The following is a 9906-nucleotide window of genomic DNA, read 5'->3' as shown; positions in this document are numbered from 1 at the left end:
TTGCTAATTAGACCATTTCATATGGGGACCATCTATATTCTCACGGCCCATAAAGATTGAGAATAAGCAGTAGAAGAAATTGCGAGAGCTTCAAAGAAAGTGAGGAAGTATACTGAAGCATGGGATATTCAGTGAGAGAACAAGTGTGGTGGGTGGTGGTGATTATTATATTATTGGAGCTTAAAGATAGTTGTGAGGCGTGTTTGGAAGAAGAGAGAGAAGCTCTTCTCAAACTGAAAGAAGCTTTCAATCATCCAAACGGCTCGTCTCTTCCTTCTTGGAATAACCTTACCAGTTCTGATTGTTGTAGATGGGAGGGAATCATCTGTGACAACTCTACTGAGAGGGTGATGAGCCTTCTTCTGAACTACACAAGAGCTCAAGAGTTTGAAGACATCAACTGGTCATTGAATGCTTCTTATTTTCTCCCTTTCCGCCAACTTCAAACTTTGGATTTGTCTGGAAATTACTTGTCAGGTCTCTCTCTCTCTCTCTCTCTCTCTCTATATATATATATGATACTCCCCAGATATCTGTTTTATGATTTGTGACTCATGTTCGTATCACCTGTGCAGGCTGAATTTGAATCCTCTCATATATCATTCTTCTCTGTTCATCTCAATTTTAACTTGAATAGTTGTTGGATGAGTCTGAATTGTTATCAAAAAATGCTGTATCCATTTCTTTCCAATCGTTTAGAATATAGATTTGTGAAAAGGGTCGATGTGAATTGTTGAATCAATCTAATGACTAAACTTGAAATATAAGCGATTGCATGCAATGATGGTTTTTATTTTTTAATTTCTTAAAATTTAGGGAGAATGTAGTTATGTCTCAAAAGAGGAAATTGATGACAGTTAGGTCATCGACGAATTTAAAAAAAAAACTTGTAAATATTGATTCAAACAATTTCAAATTTAAAAGGTTTAATTGCAAATATAATATTTAAATTCTAAATATAACAATTACTTTTAATTCAGATTTCTTTTTATAATTTTTTAAATTAATACTTACAATTTATTTTATAAAAAATTTTGTTAGGGATTTAATTATCATTAATTTATTTTTTTAGAACGTTGTTGTCATTCTCCTTAAAACCTATCGAGGAGCGCAATATTTAATTAATTAAAAATCTGGTATATGTAGGCACAAAGTTCATGTTTATCTCATCAAAAGTATCAAATTAAAAACATGTAATTCATTATTTAATGTCATATCATGTTTAACACATATTGTATTTATGTTTTATGGAGAAGTTTAATAGAGAAGTTTATCTCATCAAAAGTATCAAAGATATATATTTAATAGGTACAAAGTTTAATATGTATATATATATATATATTAAAACAATATATTTCATGTTATAAAAAAAATAAATAGAGAAGGGATCACACAAAGTCAAATGATAACTTTGAATTCATGTTCTTGTAACATTATCTTAGAGCTCGTTTGTTTCAAGATCTTATTGGAGATGTATTAGAAAGTCAATGATTGGACCACTTGTGCTCCCATCTTTGACTTTGTGGTATATCTCAAAAGGTCTGAGAATTGAACCAAATGAGCTCTAAGAGTAACTGATGATATTTGTTAATGAAGCAGGGCTACTTGGAGAAATTAGATTGGACAACTTGCAAACTTTGAATCTGGAAGACAACAAGCTCACGGAAGTCCCGTTCCTTGGTGCATAATTTTTATTTTCCTAATTATTTTTTGATGCCATATTTAAAATTTCTTGTGATCTCCTTGGTTCTTTTTTATTTTTTTCGGGAGAGATGAATTGAAGTTTAATTGGAAATCGTTGAGAATATCGATAGTTGGATAAGATGCTGCTTTTACTTAATATATGATGGTAACATGACTGAAAGTAAAAGAACAGGGATTATTGAATCATTTAGTACCTTGATCAATGAATTTTGACATCTATATATAAATTAAGAAATAGCGTAACCAACCTTAAGGATATAAGGGCATCTATAAATAAATTAATTTTTATTCAAAAAGGAATATAGCATGCAAAGAAAAGAAAAAAGACATAAAACTTGTATACATGTGTTTTATTTCCTCATTATCATATTTTAACATATTTCTATGTTATATTTGACAGGTGTTTCTCATTCACACAATTCGAAGACTTTGAAGGGTAGTCTTCCACAATCTAATGCGTCTCTTACATCTCTAGCCTCCTTGCAGACGTTGTCCTTTTATAAAAATAGCCTGGAAGGCTCCCTACCACAACAAGGTATTATATGATCTGCAGCTTTCTTTTTTAAAAAAAAAAATTAGGGTAAGGGTATTTTTGGTAAGGCACAAGGTTATAATATCATCGACTATAAAGACTAATCCTAAGGGCAAACAATAAAGAACATGGGACTTGAAGTAATTTTATAATTTCATGAGATTTTTTTGTATTTAGATTACTTGTGTGAGATCTTATATAATAATTTTCCCTAAACAATATTTATTGAGATTGAAAGAAAAATATTTAAACAATAGTTTTGAATCCCTTCCTATTTTTTGTTTGTATAGTCTCCTAACCTACCTACCTACATACATACATACTAAGCTAGCCTTATGTCACATCCCACATTAGAAAGATTTGTAGAGGGTCCTGGCTATATGACAGGTTACACAATCTATTGGATTAACTTTTTGGAGAGAGAGTAATGCTCTTGTGATAAAGTAATATTAGAGTCAAATTTGAGTTTGTCCAGTTGGTGGGTTTCTCTGGTGGGCCACCCATAACAAGGGCATCATGAATTGGCCCGGAGAGCTATCATGTCCCACATTGAAGGAATTTGGAAAGAATCCTAACTGTATAAGCAGGTGTGTTGCACATCCCATTAGATTAACTTTTTAAAAAAAGAGTAATGGCTTCAAGCCACTTAGGTGGCTTTTTGCCGTTTCGTTTATTTATGCTTTGGAACTAAATTTCCCAACATTTTGTAACGAACGGGCTTAATGAAACTTGCATTTCATTGGGATATACTAAATAATGGGCCAGGGGATAATATTGGGCTATGTAGTAATGAGTTTAGGAGTATGATGATGCTATTTAGTGAGAGTCACTTTCCTTTCTGTACGACTTTCTTCTTCCCTCTGTGCTTCTTCTTTTGCTGCACTCTTCTGTCACTTTCCTTTCTTGCTAATTTCCTCAGCTGTAATGGTACTTTATGTCAGTGGCTATTTTGAGTAACTACTTTGTCTATTTTATGTATTCGTCACTGAGAAATTCAGGCAATAACACCATCATCCGACATATTTGTGTTCATATTTTGCTATTAGATTGAGAACGTTACATAACATTTGGTTAGCTCATATTCACTTTTAGGCTTACAATTGAGGATTTTTTTTAAGGCTCAAATATTTAATCTAAATTCATTTGTTAAGTCGAATTTTCATTTCAACTGGTTTAGCCCATATAGAGCCATTCTTTAAAAAAAAAATTCCACTAATCTCAAAGTTTAAGCTGTCACTTAAAGACTCATAGACAAATTAAAAATAATAAAAATAAAGAAAATTTATGTGTTGCAGATGGCTTATGCAATCTGAAGAATCTGAAAGTATTGTCTCTTGGCCACAACAAGTTTGAGGGTTACCTTCCTTCATGCCTCAATAATATGACATCTCTTCGGGCGCTTGACCTTCAATACAATGGTTTTGAAGGACCCTTCCCTTCCTCACTCTTCCATTCTCTAAAGTCCCTCATATTCATTTCTTTAGAAGAAACCTATTTCACTGGCATAGCATCACTTTCTTTGTTTGCCAACCACTCCAACCTTCAACTCTTCTCGATCTCGTGTTCTAATAACCCTAATCTCAAGCTTGAAACTGAAAATCCTCAATTCATCCCTTCCTTTCAATTAATTATTCTTAATGTCATCCAATGCACTATGAATGAAGGAAGAAATAACAGAAGTAGCATACCCTCTTTTCTTCTTCATCAATATGACTTGAGAGCTCTACAGCTTGGCTATTTGAACATTTCAAGAAGTTTCCCGAACTGGCTTTTGAAGAACAACACAAAATTAGTTTCTTTTAAGGTTGGCCACAACTTCTTGACTGGTCCTTTTGAGCTTAACTCCACCTCAAGATTTATGGATATGCAATATTTTGATGTTTCCTCTAACCCTATTAATGATGAAATCCCTCCTCATCTTGGCTCTATTTTTCCCAACTTGCTTTCTTTGAACATGTCTTCAAGTTTATTACAAGGTGGATTTCCAGCTTCACTAGGTGACATGAAGCAATTGAACTCACTTGACTTGTCTAATAACAATTTGTCTGGCTATTTGCCCCAAGAATTTGGTAAGGGTGTCAATGACTTGAGGATTCTAAAGTTGCCAAACAACAACTTAACTGGCCCATGTTTACCAGTTGGTTCAAATTTCACCCATTTGTTGATTGTGGATCTAAGCAGCAGCAACTTCACAGGAAAAGTACCAAAAGGGATGATTAAGAGTTTGGAATTAAGAATGCTAAATTTAAGTACAAACCAACTATATAGTGAAATTCCTAGCTGGATTGGAAACTTCAAGCACTTGGGTTACCTCATTTTGTCCCAAAATTCTATGACAGGTCGAATACCAAAAAGCTTTTGTAATTTAGCCGAGCTTACATACCCAGACCTTTCACAAAACAAAATCAATGGCACTTTGCCAAATTGTCTAAATATGCCAACACTGAGGTACTTGCATTTACGAAGCAATCATTTTTTGGGATCCATACCTTCTGTCTTGGCCAAATCATCCTTGCTGTTAACTTTGGATTTGACAAAATAAATTTTCAAGTCAAATTCCAAGGTGGTTCGAGTCAATGTTGAATTTAAGGGCCCTCCTCCTAAAGGATAACAAACTTGAAGGATCCATTTCTATGCAAATGTGTAAGCTCAAGAACATAAGTATACTAGGTCTTTCACAAAATAAGCTTTTTGGAGGGATACCACATTGCTTAAATAACATCACATTTACGAAGAAGGATCAGATAGATGGAACCTTATTGGGAATTTTTTTTGTCCCCTGGACAACAAGAGGCCCGGCATTTTACTTTAATTACACAAGCGATGATCTTGTTCATGAAGAATATGAACGAAATTCTACATGGTATGAGAAACAAGAGGTGAACTTCATGTCCAAAAATAGGTATGAATCATATGAAGGAAAAATCTTAGATTTTATGTCCGGCCTAGATCTCTCAAATAATCAATTGACAAGTGAAATCCCTTTAGAAATTAGATACTTGAACAATATTCATACATTAAACATGTTAGACAATTATTTGACTGGGCCAATTCCAGAAACATTTTCTGGCCTTATGCAAATCGAGAGTTTAGGTCTTTCATACAACAACTTGATAGGCCATATTCTTTCCCAACTTACACAATTGTATCCTTTGTCTGTATTCTCTGTGGCTCACAATAATCTATCCGGGAAGACACCTGACATGAAGAATCAATTTTCAACTTTTGATCCAAGTTGTTATGAAGGGAATCCTTTTCTTTGTGGTCCACCTCTACAACACAAGTTTTCATCTATTGATAAACCATCAAGGAGAAACATACAACCACGTCATTCAAAAGAAGTGGGCTTCAGAGATTTCTTCTTATGGAGTTTTTCTGGAGCATTTGGAGTTTTCTTTCTAGGTGTCATTGCCTACTTGTATTTCAACTCCTATTTTTATATACAAGTAAATTGGAAGAGAATTGTGTTAGTGTTTCCAGTGTAGATTATTCCAAACCTTAAAGAGTGTTTTGCGGGGTTTGAAGAGCATATTTAACAGGAAGAGTTGACAGGAAGACAAGACTCAAGCTCAAGTTTATCATTATAATCAGAATCTTTCTTTTGTAAATGATTGGAGCTTTGTTACTCAATTTGAATACTCATGTGATTATGCACTCTTTTAATACTGCATGTCATGACTTGAAAAGTTCTTCCAAATTTTTCAAATTATTGTGAGATAAATCTTTCTGTGTTGCATCTTTGGTACTTAAAGTATTGCATTTGACTTTTAAGTATCTCTTTAAACTTATCTTTTGCCTCTTAAGCAATGTTTGATTAATTTTTCTTATTTGAGTATCAAGAGTAGTACTTGATTATACCGCTTTGGTTTTTGGCTTGAAATTCATCTATATGAATGCTAGTCGATTACTATAATTTCTACTCGAGTATAGATGGTTAAAACACAATACGTAATTCATAATTGGTTCAAGAGTAGTTGAACAATGTTTTATTTTTTAGGAAAATCATTATTCAAATACTGCATTGGTATACCCGACTATCATGTCATGCTTTGTATCTTATTTCACCGAAACAAAGAGTTTATTTATCACGCCCCAAAAATAAGACGTGATCGGCATGGAATATGTATATAAAAACCATATTCCTTAAGCCTTGGACACAGGTTATTACAAAATAAAATATAATGTCTTTAATATTTTTCCATATAAACCAAGCATTAAATTTCTTGTAAAGAATACTTTATACAAATGCTCTTCTATAATTAAGGCTTCTCAAAAATTTTCAACAACAAAGAATGGCGATAATTCAACAAAAGAAACTCTACCCCTTACCAACAAATATACAATCTTATAGAAAATATGAATTATGCTATAGTCTACATGGAGCATCTAGGACTCAACTAAAAAATAATTCATGAGTCTAAATTTACATCAAGTTGAGATTTTTCCTAAAATAATTCTTGCTCCTCATTTCCGCGACAAATCCCCTCAATAAATACCTCGAGATGCAGATTGAGCTATAGCATCTGAGACCAAAAACATCTTTTCCAATGAATAATGTCCCAAATATAAAATTTAAGAAAATAAAATAAAATAAAATAAATGGAATTAGCATGAATTTGACTAAAATACTCATTTCGAATAGCAAGAGCACATAAATAAAACAATTTCATTCTGACCCAAAATCATCTTCATATAATGATAACAAAATGATCCAATTTCACTCTCTAGCTATCAAGCTCATGTCAAACAATTAGGAAATGTATTTCTTGTTATAAAGTAATCTATTTATGAAAATCAACTTGATTAATAAGATTCATTTTAAAAAAAATCTCAAAATATTCTTTAGCAAGACTTTATCAAAACATATAACAAGTGTGAACACAAAGTCCACGAAAGTAAATAATCAACAAGTGTGGACATATAATTCATGAGGGTAAACAATTAATCAAGTGTAGTTGGGAGCTACAAAACAAGCGCGGTAGGAGCTACAAAACAAACGTGAGCATGAAACCCACAAATAACAAGTGTGAGTATGATGCTCATGAATTACCAAACTAGCTAAGATTTAACCATGGCACGCTAAAAGCTAATAGGTGTAACATCTCCAAAAAAAAAAATCAAAAATAAATTTATGTAATAACCCAATAATTTTAAATATTATTTTAAATTTATTTTAGATATTTTCTATTCAATAATATTGCTTAGATTTTATTTAGGTATTTAGTTATGTAGATTTTATTTAGCATTAGATTATAATAGCTCACAATATAATTATCAGGTTGGAATAAATAATAAAATAAATTTATTGAATTTCTATATTTTGTTGGGCAAAAATAACAACAGCTGTGAGTGGCTTAGTGGAATTTTTCTCGGTTCTTCCTTACTAGGTTCTATGTTCAAGTCCTGGTGATGCCTAAATGAACATTATTATTTTTTCCCTTATTCACAGAAAATTACCATTCTGCCACTGTTAAAAAAATATTAATAATATAAGAGAAAGAGAAAGTGGAAGAAGTCAGAACGCGCGGGTTATTATTCCCTTCTCCTCCATTTCCTGATTTTTCAAGAACCCCAAAGAAAGAGAGGGAGAGAGCGCCAGATTCCTTCTTCATGCGTCTTCCCTCTCAGTTCGTTAGCCGATGACTGTGGGTGCATCTCTCGTCACAGTTGCTGGAGATCGAAGGTGCGCCAGATTTTCTCCTTTTTGCTCTTCTTCCATGCCTTGCTTCATCGTCCTCCTTCTCTGTTCTTTCTCATCCGTGCATCGTTGCTGGTGTGTTAGGAGCCAAGTCTCCAAAACTGGAAGATTCTCTTGCAAGACCTTCTTCTTGGTTTGATGCCATCAATTCTTTCTTCTCTTCCTTCCTCAGGTAATAGTGTTGAAGCCCTTCCCCTGTCTAGTGTGGCAAGTTCTTCTTCTTTCTTTTTCTTCGTCCTGTTCCTACCATTGATAATCTGAGGTGAGAGACTTCACCCTCCCTCCTTGTCGATCCTGCGCGTGTGTTTTGACTGGATTGTGTTTTCTTATTTTCGTTGCTGTGGTACGTGTTAGGAGGAGGTAAATGAGGTTAATCAAATAAAAAAAAAACTCGGAGTTTAAGAGCATGAGTTGCGGTAGATAATTTCACTGCAACAAGAAGAAATTAGATTTAAATTTCTTTGAGTTTAAATGGGAAGTTTGATGAACTCAAATTGGCATTGGAAACTATTGGAATCAGAGTGGGTTGAATTTTAATTGAGCTTACATGAATCCTAGAAAGGGAATCTGATTGTGAAAGCATGATGAATTTAAGTATGGATATTTGGGTACTCGTTTGGCTAGCGATTGAAGGCTAAAAAGTTTAAATTGAATAAATTGGAAACTAATGCACACTAGGTGTTCGTTAAAATGTCCAATAGAGAATCAAATCTCAATTAAATAATTAGTTATGGCAAAAGTATCATAAAGAAACTGTGATAGAAATTATGATATTTGAGAAATTTTTAATTATTTAAATTGATTGTGGTGGTGTTAATGTTGGAAGGGAGACTGTTAAACTTGTTAAAAGCCTTTTAAAACCTTATTATATTTTATAGGGTATTTAGAAGAAAAGAAATTTGGAAGGATTATGTCTTTGAATTTGGGAACCATCAGGTGAGTGGATAATGTCTCAATTGATTTATATATTTCCTTTTATCAATATATGGTTTTCAATTATTTATAGTTATTAATATATTTTACTTGGAATAGCTATTTTTTATTAATTAAAATTGTTTTATTTCTTAAAGTCATGACATATACTTAATTAATTGACGAAAATGCTTTTGCAAATTTTAGTACTCCTTGGTTTGATAAAGACAATTATAAAATTGGCCGGTGAAGAATTTTATCAAGCATTAGTTGTGAATTTTATATTTTTCAAAGATTGATATTTTAAATGATTCATGCGAATTTGATACTAAAAAAGTAAATTAATATTTTGAAAGTGATGATTTTTTCGTATGTCTAAAAGTAGAATTAAAAAGAGAATTTACATATTGGTTGCTAACTATAGTTCTGTTAGTCCTTGGCATGCCATGGTCAATGACTAGTTAGTTTGATTTTCATGAGCTTTGTTTTATATCTGTTATTCATGAATCTTGTACTTACATTTGTTTCGTGACTTCAACCACATCTAGTTAGTCACCGTTGTAAATTGTGTGTCTACATCTGTTTTGTGGCTTCGATCACATCTAATTAGTTACCTCCATGGACTATGTATCCATGTCTGTTTTGTGGCTTTGACTACGTATGGTTAGTTATTCTCGTGGATTGTGTGTCTACATTTGTTTTGTTTGATAAGGCCCAAGAAATATGGTTTTTAATTATTTGGTGATTTCATACTCCATTAGTTTAAATTAGATTAGTAAATGTTTCTATATTTATTTATTTTATTTATTTTTCTTCTTGAGAAAGACTTTACTTAAGGTTATATAGAATCTCTTATGTTCAAAGTTTATAAATATCGCTTTGATTTATATAATCATTATCATTTATTCATTTTATTCTTTTAATTTTATCAATATTGAGATGTTATTCACTGAAAAGTATTTATTTATTCTCAAATAACATAATTGATGCTATACCTTTTACTGACTTTTGAGGGCTCATTGCTAGATTGATTAGAAGATCCTTTGAGGATACATTCCTT

The 9906-nt window shown here is 32.4% G+C and overlaps 1 pseudogene; it reads left to right on the top strand.

The window, feature by feature from the left end:
* LOC129297991 (receptor-like protein 15) lies at positions 1-5942 on the top strand (annotated as a pseudogene).
* Positions 5943-9906: the final 3964 nt, after the last annotated feature.

Source organism: Prosopis cineraria, unplaced genomic scaffold, assembly GCF_029017545.1.
Source record: "Prosopis cineraria cultivar Desert tree isolate PC_DT_omini unplaced genomic scaffold, ASM2901754v1 PC676, whole genome shotgun sequence".
Classification (NCBI taxonomy): domain Eukaryota; kingdom Viridiplantae; phylum Streptophyta; class Magnoliopsida; order Fabales; family Fabaceae; genus Prosopis; species Prosopis cineraria.
This window is presented reverse-complemented; position numbering and strand designations above follow the sequence as displayed.